Raw genomic sequence first — 16,682 nt, 5'->3', positions numbered from 1 at the left:
CATTCTTTTGAATTTTTAAAGTAGCGAAGTCCAAAAATAGATGAAAGTCCATGTTTTGAAAGTCCATAAGCCAAGTTCTAATTCGTGCATTCCTGATGCACTTCAGTTTAATTTAATTGTTTAATTGTTTTCTTCAGTTACAGTTCTTTTCTTAGTTTAATTTAATTGGTAGTGTTTGTTGATGTTCTTTTTTGTTTTTCTTTTTTATTATTATGTTTATACTCCACTTGTACTACGTGCTGTCCTGTAGTTGTTGGTAATAAATGATTGATTGATTGATGCACTTCAGTGATTGCGGAAGCTCTATAAAAAGACATTCAATTTTAACTGAAAATGCGAATTTAGTTCGACTGCCCTTTATTTCAATATCTTGCCCGAATATACTATACTTTCAAAAATTAAAAACTTTAAAATTAATTCTAATAATTGTAATGACGTCAGATCCTATACTTTTCTTTTATATTTGACTTATATAAAACTATATATTTCTAACAAAATTATAATTAACAATAAGAAGTCCCCCCAAAATAAAATAATTAACTTTACCTCTTGGCTTCAGTGAAGTGAAATTGTAACAGCACAGCTAACTGTAATACTAGTTTTACAAAAGAAAAAAATGGCTCAAACTTAAGATGATGCTCATGAATAAAGATATAAAAAGTAGACAAAATGAATAATTCCTAAACCATGTCATAAAGTAGTCATACAATGAAATTAAAAAATTAAATTTATTTTTAGTCATGCTCTGGAAATTTTTCAGCTAACCAACCTTGAAAAAATCAACAAAAGAATACTTCACACCGTTGAGATGATTATCGTCACCAAATTGTGTTTTTTTTTTTTTAAATAAAATTTAAGTTTTCGGAAGGTAAACAACCAATTTAAGTTTTCGGAAGATTTGAAATAGATGTTTGGTTGTCAAACTTAGTTAGTTGGGGTAATATAGTCGAAAGCCAGTTTCTTCAAACAGTGAAACAATGTTTCACTTCAGAAATACTTGGAAGTGAATTAATACGTTCTGACTATGACATACATGCCCATTTTCAGGCCTAACGTTGTATATCATAGGCAGCGCTGCCTAAGAAAAGAACGATGTTGGCACAATGTAACTTTTTTTTTGTCTAGACCAGGCACTTTGTATCGAAGGAGTTGTCGTAGAAACTTGAAAAAGGGCTCATTTGATTAAAAAATTGGTATGGCTAGTGCCCTTTTAATAGTCAAAAGTCATTGGAAGGCAACTAACACCCCTTCCACCCCCACCATTTCCCCAAACACATCCAATCAAAATTTTGAGATAGCCATTTTGTTCAACGTAGTTTATTTCCAGATAGAAATTAGGTTTTGAGGAGGACACTCCGCCCACAGCCCTCAGGGCAAGGGTTGTAAGTTTTACCCTGGGGGCATATAAGGTTTTTATAGAAAGCTTTGTCGTAGAAACTTAAAAAAGGGCTCATTCGATTGGAAATTCAAAGGGCTAGTGCCCTTTTAAATAATCGAAAGTCGTTAGAGGGCAACTAACCCCCTCTCACGCCCACCTTTTTCCCAAACACATCCGATCAAAATTTTGAGATAATCATTTTGTTGAACGTAGTTCAAAGTTCTGGAAATTATTTCTTTGAGGATGACAACCTCCCATTGCCCTCAGGGCCAGGGATGTAAGTTATGCCCTGGGGGCATAAAAGGTTTTTGTAGAAAGCGTTGTCGTAAAAACTCCAAAAAGGGCTCTTTCGATTGGAAATTGAAACGGCTAGTGCTCTTTTTAATAGTCGATAGTGATTGGAAGGCAAATAACAGCCCTTCAACGCCCATCATTTGCCCAAACACATCCCATCAAAATTTTGAGACAGCCATTTTGTTCAACGCAGTTGAAAGCTCTAGAAATTATATTTTTGAGCAGGACACTCCCCTCACAGTCTTCCAGGCAAGGGTTATAAAGTTATGCCCTGGGGTCATATAAGGTTTTTATTGAAAACTTTCCCGTAGAAACTTGAAAAAGGGCTCATTTGGTTGAAAATTGAAAGGGCTAGTGTCCTTTTTAATAGTCGAAAATAATCGGAGAGCAACTAACCCCCCTCTCATGCCCACTTTTTCCTAAAACACATCCAATCAAAATTTTTAGGGAGCCATTTTGTTCAACGTAGTTGAAAGTTTTGGAAATTAGGTTTTTAATGATGACAACCCCCCTCCCTCCACAGCCCTCAGGGCAAGGGTTGTAAGTAAAGCCCTGGGGGCAAATATGGTTCTTATAGAAAGCGAAGAAAGCGTTTTCGTAGAAATTTCAAAAAGGGCTCATTCGATTGGAAATTGAAATAGCTACTGCCCTTTGCAATAATTGACAATAATTGGAGGGCAACTAACCCCCTCTCGCACCCACCATTTCCCCAAACACATACAATCAAAACTTTTAGATAGCTATTTTTTCAACTTAGTTGATAGTTCTGGAAATTATTTATTTGAGGATGAAAAGCCCCCCAGAGCCCCAGGGGCAAAGGTTGTAAGTTATGCCCTGGGGGCAAATAAGGTTTGCATAGATAGGCCTAGCGTTGTCGTAGAATCTTCAAAAGGGGCTCATTCAATTGGAAATTGAGAGTTCTAGTGACCTTTTTGATAGTCGAAAGTGATTGGAGGTTGAAATTAGGTCTTTGAGGATGGCAATACCCCCCCCCCCCCCCACAGCGCGCAGGGCTAAGGTTGTTTAAAACAATTCCTGTGGGTACATATTGTTTTTATAGTAATCACTGTCTTGAAATTGTCAAAAAGGATTGATTAGAATTGAAATTGAAAGGATTTTTGCCCATTGTAATAGTCGAAAGTATTCGGAGGGAGAATCCCCCCACGCCCATCATTTTCTCGAAACATTTCCGATCAATATTTTGATATGGCCATTCTGTTCAACGTAGTTGAAAGGTCCGAAAATTATGTCTTTGAGGATGACAATCCTCCCCGCCTCATAGCCCTCAGGACAAGGGTCGTAAGTTGTGCCCTTGGGGCATCTAAGGTTTTTATAGAAAGGTTTGTCGTAGAAGCTTCAGAAAAGACTCATTTGTATGGATATTGAGAAAACTAGTGCCTTTTTTATTAGTAGAACTTGATCAAAGGACAAATGCCCCCCCACGCCCAAAATTTCCCCAAGCATTTCCAATCAAAACTGTAAAACAACCATATTTTCAGATCATCAGAACGGCCTATAAATTTTGTGTTTGAAAACAGCAAAATCCTTACCCCTCAGGGTAAAGGTTTCAAGTTATGCCCTGGGGGAATATAAGGTTTTTATATAAAGCATGGTTATATAAACTTCGGAGGGGTCTCATTTGATTGGTAACCAGACGCTCTAGTGTTCTATTTAAGACTCAAAGTAAACGGAGCAGAGCAACCCCCCCCCCCCCGCACACACATACACATCGTATTGTCCTGAAATGTATCTAATATAAATTTTGAGATAGCTATTCTATTCAAAATGGTATAAATATCATATAACAAGGCATTTGGTATTGAAACAATCCCCAGAGATTAGGGGTAAGGGCTGTAAGCTATACCCAGGGGTATTTACTTTTCAAACAGTTCGTGGTAACGAACTGTAAGTAAGGAGCGACCCGGCTCAATGGTAACCGAAACTCTAGAAAACGGGTTTTTGATACCAATAGATACATCAAAAGAATCAGATTTCAATGCTGATTTCAAATATAAAACTTTCATCAAGTTTAGTGCTACCCATAAAAAGTTACGCGCCTGAGAAAATTTGGCTGATTTTCAAAAAAAGGGGGAAAGACCCCCTAAAATCTATAGAACCTTAATGAAAATCACACCATCATATTCAGCGTATTAGAGAACCCTACTGTAGAGGTTTCAAGCTCCTATCTACAAAAATGTGGAATTTTACATTTTTTGCCAGAAGAAAGATCACGGATGCGTGTTTATTTGTTTGTTTGTTTTTTTTTTTTTTTACCCAGGGGGGATCGTATAGAACCAGTGGGCCTATAATATCGTGGGAGGGCGCATTGGAAAGGAAATTAAAATGTATATTGCCCTTTTTAATTTACCAAAAAAAAATTAGGGCAACTAGGCCCCCTCCCACGCTCATTTTTTTCCCAAAGTCGCCCGATCAAAATTTTGAGATAGCCATTTTGTTCAGCATGGTCGAAAATATGATAAAAATGTCTTTTAGGATGACTTGATCCCCCAAAGTCCCCAGGGGGAGGGCTGAAAGTTATGAACTTTACTCATTGTTCCCAGAGAGTTTTGTGTAGGGTGATTCAGACAGGAAGTTGCAGAGTTGTTGGTGGCGTGGAGGGGGGGGAAGGAGAGGGTCGGGGGCTCGATGGAAGGCTCTTTCCACGAAGGACGTTTTCATGGGGGAAGGGACATTGCTATGAAGGGGGCGCCGGATTTCCCAGCATTATTAAAGAAAAAGATCAGGAATTAAATAAAAAAAAACAAGTTTTTCAACTGATCAACTGACTGTGATTAAGAGGTCATTTTTAAAGAACTGGAAAAAAAATTCGAACTATAGTTTAAAGAGCAGGGTATTGACTAGGGGCGAACCCCCTAATATACGTGTTAAAAATTTATGAATATAGAAGTTCGTTACGTAAGTTAATTCTAAGTTACGTATATTTATTACTAATAAAAACGTTCGTAAATAAAATTAAACAAGTTTCGAGAAAGCCATTTAACCAAATAATATGAAATTTTGTTTTAATTATTCATGTACGGTGAGCCAAAATCAAAACCTGCACTAATTCAAAAACGTTCAAAAATTAAATAAAAAAAAAAGTTTTTTGAACTGAAAGTAAGGAGCGATATTAAAACTTAAAACGAACAGAAATTATTCCGTATATGAAGGGGCTGTCCCTCCTCAACGCCTCGCTCTTTACGCTAAAGTTTGACTCTGTCTCACAACTTTATTTTTTAAAACAGTAAAAAACTTTAGCGTAAAGAGCGAGGCGTTGAGGAGGGGACAGCCCCTTTCATATACGGAATAATTTCTGTTCGTTTAAAGTTTTAATGTCGCTCCCTACTTTCAGTTTAAAAAACTTGTTTTTTTTATTTAATCTTATGGAAGGGATGGATGTTTAACTTTAGAAGAGGCTCAGTCTTTCTCCCTGAAAAGACTACGGCAATATAAAAAGAGCAAAAATTAATTAAAAAAAACTTTTTTAACAAAATTAGTTTCTAAAGAAAGTAAAGAACTCCATAAAACCAAAATGAACAAAAATAGAATCAAATAATCTTCCTAGAATACAACTACCACAAATCGGTATCAATGAACAAATGAAACCCAAAACAGAAATTAAAATAAATAAGAGTCAAACTCAAAACGAGCAGAAAGTAATATGAGTAGGGTTGTAAACCCCAAGCTTTCTAAAAGACAGAATATAATTTGTACTTCACTGAAAAAATTCTTTTAAGTGTTTTCACTTATCTAACTTCAAGAAATAAAAAATCAATTAGGATTTTATGGAGTAAATATCAGATTTTGTATATTAAACTAACAATTCAGATTTTTTTCAATAAATTCATTTGAATGTTTTTCAGTAATGTACAAATTTTTTTCTGGCTTTTTGAAAGCATGGGGCTTAGAGCCCTACTCATATAAATTTCTGCTCGTTTTGAGTTTGACTTATTTTAATTTCTGTTTGTTTCGGGTTTCATTTATTTATTGATACTGATTTGTGGTAGTTGTATTCTTGGTAGATCAATTGATTCAATTTTTGTTCATTTTGTTTTAATGGAGTTCTTTACTTGTTTAAAAAACTTGTTTTGTTGAAAAACTTTTTTTTAACTAATAACATATAAAGACGCGTACTGAAACACTCGATAACATACAAAACCAGAGAAAAAGCTAAGATTTTGGAAGGGGGAGTCCTTCCTTAGTTCCTCATCATTTTAATTTTCCGTAAAAATAGCTCAAATGGGATGCTAAAACCAACAAAGAGCATGGACTATCCAAACTGTTAGTATTTTCTTTCAACAAATACGGCTAGTGTGGTCTCAGGTTGAAAGAACGCACGAATTTAACTGCTCCAGCGACAAAGTTCAAATCATTTTCTACAATTTGAATAGCCCCATGTCTCTAATCCTTGCAGTTCAGCCGTTTCGCTTCTTACCTTTTTACAAGGCCTGTTAAAATTCTTCCTAAAAGGTTCTCTATGACGGGCATTTGAGAGCAAGAAGTGTAATTAATGAGCAAGAAATTTTTCTACCTAGTACTCTGGAAAAACGACCTCTAGGAGAAGAGGTACCAATTCTTCTCTAATCAAGTGTTGGGCAGCCGAGGTGATTTCATGCACTAGATGTGATCTGGCTATTTCAGCTGCTGAAACTTGACCTTGAAGGTTCTTTATGAATAATTGAATGGTACTTTAAAGCTAATGGCCCTGTGAATTCAAAAGCCTAGAAATGGCAAGGCTGAGCCCCTCCTCAGCCTCTGTAAAAGGTTCGATGAATAATCTCAAACTTTTGTCCATCCGAGTCTGCAACTCTAAGAACTACTGTGCAAACCTGACTGACATAAAAAGCCCAAAGACTACCGACCGTGGAGGGAAATGTACTCAATAAAATGAAATAGGTCTTAGCTACTGCGTTGAACTCGACGGCTTTGTGCTTCAATGGGCTGTTGTTTTTTTGTTGTTCTTCTTCTTCTTAGCAACTTCCTTTAGAAGCTCAAATTTAAAGTTTTATCAAGATGGCGTAAATTTTTGGAATTAGCACTTTGCTAAATGATTTTTTTTTAACGTCCTAGGTCAACCTCTTGCAGGTGAGGTAGAAGTTTATTTTCACAAAGAAACTTTTTCACTATTGTTACTACTATTACCGCAGCAACAATCCGCCCGACGCCAACAAAGTTACTCACGCTCCTCCTCCATCTCAATTTATTCAAAGCCTCCCTCTTTACACTCTCCCGGGAAGTTTCCATTTCCCATAAATATTTCTCTTTGACATCCTTCCATCCCAACCGCGAACGACCTAAAAAAAGATACCACTCTTAGCCTTGAGAGGCCAGCATATCTCAGATTTCCCGATGATGTTTATGAATAAAGATATGGAAATAAGAAGATAATTGTTTAAATCTCCAGATCATGTCTTGAAGTATTCACACAACGTATTCAGAAGACAAAGGCTCATTATTCTTGGCCATGGTTTGGAAATTCTTCAAAAAGACCGATCCATGGAATAAGTCAAGGGGTTACACAGTTGTTTTCATTTGCAGACTAGATGCACAGAGAGGGAGCCAAAGGGACTGGTATGTAATTTAAAGCACATCCAGTGGTACATAAGATAGAGCCAGTTGCAGGATAGGTAGTTTCAGAGGCATGGTTGAACCATAAATTCCATTGCACCCATGACAGATGGCATGCAGCCCCTTTGATACAAGTACTTTTATTTCTTTTTTAGCTTTGTAATTAAACCAAGTTGATATCCACGAAGTTAAATAAAATAGAAACCGTTATGGCTTTCCTGTATGCATCTCAAAAGAAAATGTTAATTTATTTGTCAAGTTGTAGCATAACTTGTCTTTAAGAAGAAAATACTGTCTATAATAGATAGTGGTAATTTCCAAACACAAGTAAATTAGGAATGGTACTCATCTGAATTTTGGCTGAAAATTAGTGATATGCCAGAAGGACTGGTAAGAACTGCATTTTGCGAACTGGGTGTTTATCATTAAACAACTACTTGACGAGAATCGATTTTCTTGGGCCTGAAACTATAGATAAGAGCCTAAGTAAATTCGTCAAAGGCCATTCATGGAATTTACAAGAAGTCTTCAGGACATAGACATTGAAAGCTTGCGGGGGGAGGGGGACTGGTAATTGGCCAATATTTAATTGGTGCTATAAACAGATGAAGATAGGTTTTGCTTCACGTTATATTTCTACTTGGGCTTCCCTCTGCGTTTTGTAAGAATTTTGATCAGGGTTGCCACCGTCAGTAGGATTTTATTAGATCTAGTAAAAAAAAAAATCTAGTAAATTTAGAGGATCTAGTACATTTCCCGAAATCAAGTAAAAACTAGTAAAAAGTCGCGATTTATAGTAAGCAAAAATTTTTCTTTATTTTCCATGAATTCAGGGGAAAGAAGTACCGTAAACATATGACAATTTACAATTTTTGTTTGTCTGTTTAACACTTCACAATTTTGCTTGTCTGTCTCAGAGACAGACAAACAGTCACCTATTTTCATAAACAGACACTTCACTTCTGGTGTCTAAAGGTCGACAAAATCAGCTTTTTGTGTATCAAATCTTACCAACTAAAAATGAAGCTATAATGACACTTAGATTTGTGATGATTGGGAATCTATTGGAATGAAAACAAAAGCCAACCACCCAAGGTGATTAGGTGAATCTCCTTAGTTTGAAAATTTTCATTGAGGAAAAAGGAGCCTGCTGAGAGAAATTAAAAGTAAGTAGAAATGTAAAATTATATATATATATATATATATATATATATATATATATATATATATATATATATATATATATATATATATATATATATATATATATATATAAATATATATATATATATATATATATATATATATATATATATATATATATATATATATATATATATATATATATATATATATATATATATAATATATGTATATTTATTTATATTTTTATATATTTTTATTGTTTTAAAAAATAAAGTTGTGAGACAGAGTCAAACTATACATATATATATATATATATATATACACACACACACACACACACACACACACACACACACACACACTATATATATATATATATATATATATATATATATATATATATATATATATATATATATATATATATATATATATATATATATATATATATATATATATATATATATATATATATATATATATATATATATATATATATATATATATATATATATATATATATATATATATATATATATATATATATATATATATATATATATATATATATATATAGTTATGTGCCTGAGAAAATTTGGCTGATTTTTCGAAAAAAAGGGGGAAAGACCCCCTAAAAGCTATAGAACCTTATTGAAAATCACACCATCATATTCTGCGTATCAGAGAGCTCTACTGTAGAGGTTTCAAGCTCCTATCTGCAAAAATGTGGAATTTCGTATTTTTCGCCAGAAGAAAGATCACGGGTGCGTGTTTATTTGTTTTTTTTTCCAGGGCTGATCGTATCGACCCAGTGGTCCTATAATACCGTGGGAGGGCTCATTTGAATGGAAATTAAAAGTTCTAGTGCCCTTTTTAAATGACAAAAAAACGGAGGGCAACTATGCCCCCTCCCACGCTCATTTTTTTCCCAAAGTCACCCGATCAAAATTTTGAGATAGCCATTTTGTTCAGCATGTTCAAAAATATTATAAGTATGTCTTTTAGGATGACTTAATCCCCCGAAGTTAACGGAGGAAGGGCTAGTAGAAAGGCCTCAGGAGATCGTGACGGGAGTCCATATATGGGCATAGAGTCCCTAGGGAGAACACGTGGTTAATGGGGTCAATAACCTCTTTTTCCAAGGTCGATTTATTTGGGGTTTTGGCCAAGTTTACGCTCGAGGCGAATGTTATGATTTTCCAGGAATAGGAAACAGTATTTGTTGTTGTTGTTGTTTTGGGCAAGTGCATGCTCGAAGCGAATGTTATGAGTTTCCAGGAATAGGAAACAGTTAGATCACGTGTTTCCTTCTCATCCAATCAGAGGGCTTGCTTACATATGGTTTTCCCCGTTACATAACAATTCACCCTTGAGATTTCGTATATAACGGGCATTCATTGTGATTAAATTATTAGAAAGTAAAGTAACCTGACAATGGATAGAAAACTAAATATTATTGATGAGCTTGAAGCCTTGGCAGCCACAATTAGCAATGTGAGTACATTTTTAATTTTGATTTTGAAAATAAAATTATTTTCCTTGGTCACCCTCAAGTATATCTACGTCCCCCGGCCCCCACAAGACACATCACCTACTGTATCTCTGTATGCGCGCTATAACACATCAAATATTGTATGGTTAGACTCACACCCTCACCCCCCCCATTTGTTTAAAAGTTTACGTCTAATAATATATATACTTTTATTGTTAAATCCATTTCGGGTGTTATTTCGTGTGTTTTTATGTGTACACTGACTTCCATCAAGTCTTCAGGCATTATGACGCTCTGGTTTTGACATACTGCTCGTCGCGCGCGAGGTTAAAATTAGCTGTCACCCTTTTCCTGTGTGTTTACGATTGAGCGGCCAAGTCAAAGGAGCTGTTTATCCGTCAGATTAAAATATTCTTGATTGATCTGCCTTGCGATTGAATAAATCGCAAGATTAATTAAGGGAGGGGGTAAAGGTTTAATCAAGTAGATTTGGTGGTGAATGGGTTAACTCTGTTAATTGTGACAAAATATAAATAAAAAGATAAGTGTGTTTAACATAATTGTTTTCGAAATCAGTGTAGAACCATATCTCTATGACATTTTATTGATTTTAACTATATGAATTTAATAAAAGTCAGTACGATATATTCTTTATTGATCTGCCTTGAGATTGAATAAATCGAAAGATTAACTAAATGAGAGGGTAAACCTCGGGTGGCATAATTGTCCTCAATTTAGGGGAGGGGGTCCATTGTATATACATGAGAGGTGTTGGGTAGGGGGTTAGAATTTTTAATAGTTAAAAAATAGAAAATAACAGATAAGTTATTTGACAATTAGTGTTGTCGACTGAAGGGTTGAGTGTTACACTAGTGGCGAAAGTAGTATGTTGGGTGCGTGTCTGCGTACTTTTATTAGTGAAAAAATATAAAAGAAAAGAGAAGTTGTTTAGGCTTCAGTGTCTAAAAATTTCTATTAGACAGTATATTTATTTTAACTATACCTGTTGAACAAAATGATGTAAGAAATATTATTGCGTGAACGGACTTGCGCGTGAAAAAATAGCTATCGACACTAAAGTAGCGGGTAAGCATAGGGGGGATAAATTGTAAAAATGTGATGGTGGGGGGGGGGTATAAACTATGATTGTGTGGGGGGGGGTGGGAAATAAATTGTACTTAATTAAAAAATTGGGCAATTATTTAGCTAATAACTTTTTTCTCTTCTTTAAGGCAAATTGTGAAGAATGTCCTCTGCCACCAAGTAAGAGAGCCAGGGGTAATAATGCGACCCCTGCGAAGGTGGCAGATTGTGAAGAATGTCTGCCTCCTCCATCTAAGACTGCGAGAGAGGACGAGGCAGCCCCCATGAGACCATCCATTATTAAGCAGGCTGGCCCTTACACGACCCCAACACACTTGTTACCTGCCCAAGCCGCAGCCCTTACTGCTCAGGAGTGTGACATCGCTGGTCCATCCACTAGCAGGAAATTCAACAGTGACTGGGCATCTTCCTACACAATGGCGAGTCCCACTCCTGGTACAGTCAATGCCCCACCAACACACTGTCCACCGATGGTACAGCATGCTTCGCCTGGGCCTTCCGGCATTCAAATACACCCGGAATTCGCGAATGTGAGCATTTTTCCTACCTATCTTATAGAAATATATATCTGTTTCTTCCAATGTCTTTTAGTCTTTTCTTTTCACTATTTTTCAACACTGCGTAAAAGTATATCTCAGAGATATTATAATATTAACCCCGCAGGCCCCCCCCGGGGTGTAAATTTCTCTGCTCCCCCCCCTCCCTCCCTCAGAGATATCTAAATATAATGTAATTTTTTTGCTTGCCTGTCAAAAGAAACCGCTCTTTTTCTAATCTTTGCTATTTTCTCTGTCCCCTCACTGTTGCTATCTCTTCGATATCTCATAATGATATTTTTAGGTAATTTCTAGTTTACCGCTATCCCTCCACTATGAAACTCAAAATGCTACTTTTCACAATTGAATATTATTGTTTTATGGGAAAGGACAGAGATTATCCCAGTTATCTCATTGCACATATGGATTCTAATTTGCGCGATATTTTTGACAGCTTACAATTTGCCAAGATTTTAGGGGAGTTAACGGTTTCCCATTTAATTTTTTTTTTTCCCTTATAATACGATTTTACAATAAAATCCGGCGCTTAAAAAATTAACCCAATTGAGTCATAGAAAGCCCATTTTTGGTAATTTTATATATAGAGAACCGCCTTAGGGTCTAACAAAATTTTTTTTTGGAATTTTTTTACCCGGCTGGGCGCCACGGGGGGGGTCGGGACGCGACATGGGGCCCCCGCCAATCCGGGGGACTCACTGGGGGGACGCGCTGAGGTATGTGCGGCGGGACAGCGCCGCGATGGCTGGCTTCCAGGGAGGATCATTAAATTTTGTACCTTGCGGTGATGGGATTGAACCAAGTCAAATTCTCAATTTTATGTAAAGCGGCGTGTTAGATTGTAAATATATTACATTAATTTTGAAAAATGAACATTAATTTTAAAAAAACCAAATCTACTGTTTTCCTAATGCTGCTACTACTACTATGATCTTTTTAAATAATAATACATATTTAAAAAACGGTAGGGATGATTTTAGCACTTTTAAAATAAGATATTTTTTCATTTATAGGAAAATGAGCCATTGGTACCATATTAATTGTCACCATCATCATCAGATGGTGAAAGAGAGGAGCTCTCCAACAAAAATTCAACATGGGACGATAACATTTTACCTGACAGTCAAATACCGTTTAATATTGATGAGTTCTTAGATGAGTTCCTTTTTAAGGTAGATTATAGTACAGTTGGGCAGGGAGACTTGAGTCAAAATACACTAGAGCTTTTGGAGGATTTTACAAACGAATTAACTGGGAACCCTCCTCCTCGAGCCTGAGATACCCTCCCTACTCCACTTAAGCAATTGAAGTAGAACAGTCGCAGACACCACATAGTGTTTAACAAGGTGGGGGAGGGAGTGTTTATACTCGACACACGGGGTAGGGGGGTAATGACCAATTTACACCATTTCTAGACTTTCAGCTGGCCAACACAATATCAAATTCAATAGGTGTCTACTCTGCGACTTGTGGGGACCCGAATAAGTCAAGGATGGGGGGAAATTATGTGTTTTATCCTGTAGAAATTGTGAATTTCTATGTAGATAACATTCGTGTACTGCTGTAGAACCACGGTCAATGGGGGAGGGATTCATTTAAGGTTTCAATTGTTTTAAAGGTATTTTATTTAAATTAGGGGAAAAGCGAATTTTATTATCATTATGTCCATTCCGAGCTGCGTTTGATTTATCCGAATTTAAAAAATTTTGAGGGTGTTTTTTTCGGAGTGGGTAGGTCAAATTATAGCGCATCTTGAAAAATTTACCTAAAACGGTCGTGGGGCTTTCGTTTTCTTTATTTAATTTTTTTTTGTGAATATATTTAACTTTAATCCCTTGTGTATGCTACGCGGGGGGCCGGGGTGGGCAATGAGAGCGAGACAGGTTTAAAATATAATCAAGATCTAGCAGGGTGTCAAGGTGACCAGTGGATCTGTTTTGAACAAGGTCAAAAATTTTTCAATTATGCTTTCCTCATATCAGCAGTCGAGCCTATAGCACGTGACGCTACCAAGACGAATTTAGAAGATTGGGCTGTACATGGGAAGGAAGGGTCCAATTTCCCCATTGTAGATTTCTCTTGTTTAGAAGGAAAATACCCAGTAACTCTACGATCTATTGATATTTTTGAAAGGGCTAATGCCCATTTAAATATCGGCGTTACTTTGTTTATGTATGAAACTGAATTTGAAGGTGGTGTTTGTTTAAAAAAGAAGGGCGTGGTCGTCCCTGTAAGGGGCCCTTCAATTGAATTAGTAAGACACAGGGTTTGGTTGTTGTATAAACCACCATCTAGTGACCTTGCCAATTCAATTGGCCATTTTAACCCTATTACAGACATCAGTAGAGTTTTGGGGGGTGGCAGGGATCTAGGGGTACGTTTCTACTGTCCGACATGTCTGTCACAATTCCGTAGTGATATAAAACTGCGGGATCATTTGAAGCATTGTAGACGGCATGGCTACCAGGCAGTGGAAACAGTTTCAGGGGATCGAGCCATTTTACGTTTCCAAAATTTTCAAAACACCCTTCTCCAGTGCAACAATATATCTTTAGACTGTGAAGCTAAGCTGGTGGAGGTGAACAATCCTCGAATTCCAAACCGAGTCAAAGAGCATCAAGCTCGTGCAGTGTCCTATGCTCATGTACACAGAGACAGTTCTAACACCCTGCGGTTTTGAGACAGAGTAGAAACGTTGGGTGTGGAGGAGTGTATGGTCAAGGCTCTGACTAATCTACTTAGCAAAGCTAATGTCGCTATTTTTCGTGTGATAAATACCCATTATCAAATGGTTGTGTCTGCTGAGGATCGTCTCGAAATTAAAAATCAAAAAATAAGATGGGTTTGTACGGGGGAGTGTGTAGAGGGGGATAAGGGGACTAAAGGGAAAAGAGGGGGGAGGGGGAAAGTGAGGGCGCATAATCCCGGGGGTCCGGACCTCTCTTCGGGGGGTCGTAATTTTAGAGTGGTTTCGCATCAATCGAGTAACTTAAATGTTAGCCAGCAGTTTTTTTCCCTGTTTATATCCACAACTCAAATTATGATTTAAAATTTATTTTACCGGCACTGGCACGTATGCACAGGGAGGGAGGGGGAGTAGATAGTCCATGGGTAAACAGTTCATTTACCTATAACATTATTCCCAAATCGGGCGAGAGGTTGTTGCTTCTCGAGCTGATATGGCAGGCAGTGGATAATGGGCATAAGTGTTGGAATAAAATCAGGTTTTTAGATTCTTTTAGTTTTTTCCCAAGGCATTGAGTCAATTGATTCAACTGCAGAAAAGCGAAAATTTTGATAGCTTTCCCTTGCTTAAACAGCACTTTCCAGACAGTGAAATGTATGATCTGTTGACCTGCAAAGGTGTATACGCATACGATTATTACTGTTCTGGCGCTCGCTTAAGCGAGGTGAAACTACCTCCAATTGAAGATTTTTACAATTCACTGACTCGTAGTGAATGCACAGCCGAGGAATATGAGTTTGCCAAGAAGGTGTGGTCTAAGGGGGATTGTAAAAATGGGTGAGATTATTGTAGACTGTACTTGGCCAGTGACGTTTTAACTCTGTGGGATATAGTCTGTAAGAACACAGACCAAATCTATTCAGAGTTCGAGTTAGATATAGGCTACTATTTTTCCATACCCCATTTGGTGATGGATTTGATTTTAAAAATTAGTAGGGAGGAAATAGGCCTAATCAAAGATGTAGATCACCACCTTCTGTGATAGGGTTGGAGAATAATATCAAGCTTTTGTCCAGCCGATCCTGAAACTCTAAAGTTCAAACCTGCCTGCCACAAGGGACCCAAAGAGTGGCGACAATGGAAATAAAAGTAGCTAATAAAAAGGCAATGGGAGACCACTGAATCAAATGGGGAGCAAAAAGTCTCCTGGACTTAGATTATGCTGATGATTTAAGCATCCTAGAGGAAAGTGTGAGCAAAATGAATGAACTCTTAGAGGTTTTGCGAGTTCAGGGTGCTAGAATAGGTTTGAAAATTAATGCTAAGAAGACTAAGTCACTGAGGCTAGGAATAAGTGAAGATGAAAAGGTGACGTTGAGTAATGAAAAGATGGACCAGGTGGACAGTCTCACTTACCTTGGTAGTATTATTAGTAAAGATGGTAGGAGTAGTGAAGATGTTAAAAGCAGAATGGCCAAGGCTCAGGGTGTTTTTTTTTCATAGTTAAAAAGTTTGGCAGAATACGAAAAATGCGGTTCAATACCACTCTCTAGGGCTATAATGATAGAAAGGTTGAGGTGGTTGGGGCACGTTCTGCAGATGAAGGATAACAGATCGCCGAGGGTTTACTTTTTCAGCCAACCGTCTAGGGCCAAACCAAGAGCAGGTCGTCCTCGTTTGGGGTGGGAGGACGTCATAAAGAACTATCAAAAGGACATGGGAACTTCATGAGAGGGTGTAAAAAGGGATGCTTTGAATAGATTAGGATGGAGGAGGAGCGTGCGTAACTGTGTTGGCCTCAGGTGGATTGGTGCTGCGGTGATTTGTTAGTAGTAGTAGTAATAGTACACGCATTTTGGTAGTTGTTAAATATCCCGACCACACTTTGCTAACTCTCTGTAATAAAACCGGTTTCTCTCTGTATATCAGTATGCACTCGGAGATAATCAGCTTAGCCTGAGAGAGATAAACTACAATGCAGGTATATTTTAGTTAAAAATTTAATATAAAGAGTTTGTATTTCGGTTAGGTTAGGTATTTAATATAATGCTTTCTGGACGGCCTGCTTTCCATAATTCTTTGTTGTAGTTTCTATAATTTTGTTTCTAAAGTAATATATTTTCATTATACTTTAATATTTTTCATTGCGATTAACCTAACTTCACTTCTTGAGTGTGGTCGGGATATTTAACAAGTACCCGCGTTTTTACAGATTTTACTTTAGATTAGAATAAAGCTGCTCACCAAAACATTAATTTTCACTTCAATGCCAAATAGGACAATTGCAGATATGTTAATTTTTCATGTTAACTATTATTTGAAATTCTTTTGTCACTGGTTTCTATTGGGAAATATGATTATCACAAATTTAATTGGAGAGCAAGCAAACCGTGTAAAAAATGGTGCAATAGTGTGGTGTAAATGGTGTAAAATGGTGTAATGGTGTAAGAGAACCGAGTA

General features: G+C 36.8%; 1 protein-coding gene across 2 annotated transcripts in view; it reads right to left on the bottom strand.

Moving 5' to 3' along the window:
- The window catches only part of LOC148949658 (uncharacterized), a 145,321-nt gene that overhangs the window by 105,379 nt on the left and 23,260 nt on the right, over positions 1–16,682 (bottom strand). Inside the window, exon 1 of one of the 2 annotated variants that reach the window (XM_089093644.1) lies at positions 547–569. The exons of the other annotated variant lie outside the window; for it this stretch is intronic. The gene's annotated coding sequence lies outside the window, so the exon portion shown is untranslated. Of the gene's footprint in view, positions 1–546; positions 570–16,682 lie in introns of those variants that run through there. 2 annotated transcript variants of the gene reach the window in all.

Source organism: Artemia sp. Qi Xiang Cuo, chromosome 8 (assembly GCF_049724085.1).
Source record: "Artemia sp. Qi Xiang Cuo chromosome 8, ASM4972408v1, whole genome shotgun sequence".
Taxonomy (NCBI): domain Eukaryota; kingdom Metazoa; phylum Arthropoda; class Branchiopoda; order Anostraca; family Artemiidae; genus Artemia; species Artemia sp. Qi Xiang Cuo.
The sequence above is the reverse complement of the archived record's forward strand: the minus strand, read 5'-3'. Positions and strand labels throughout refer to the sequence as shown.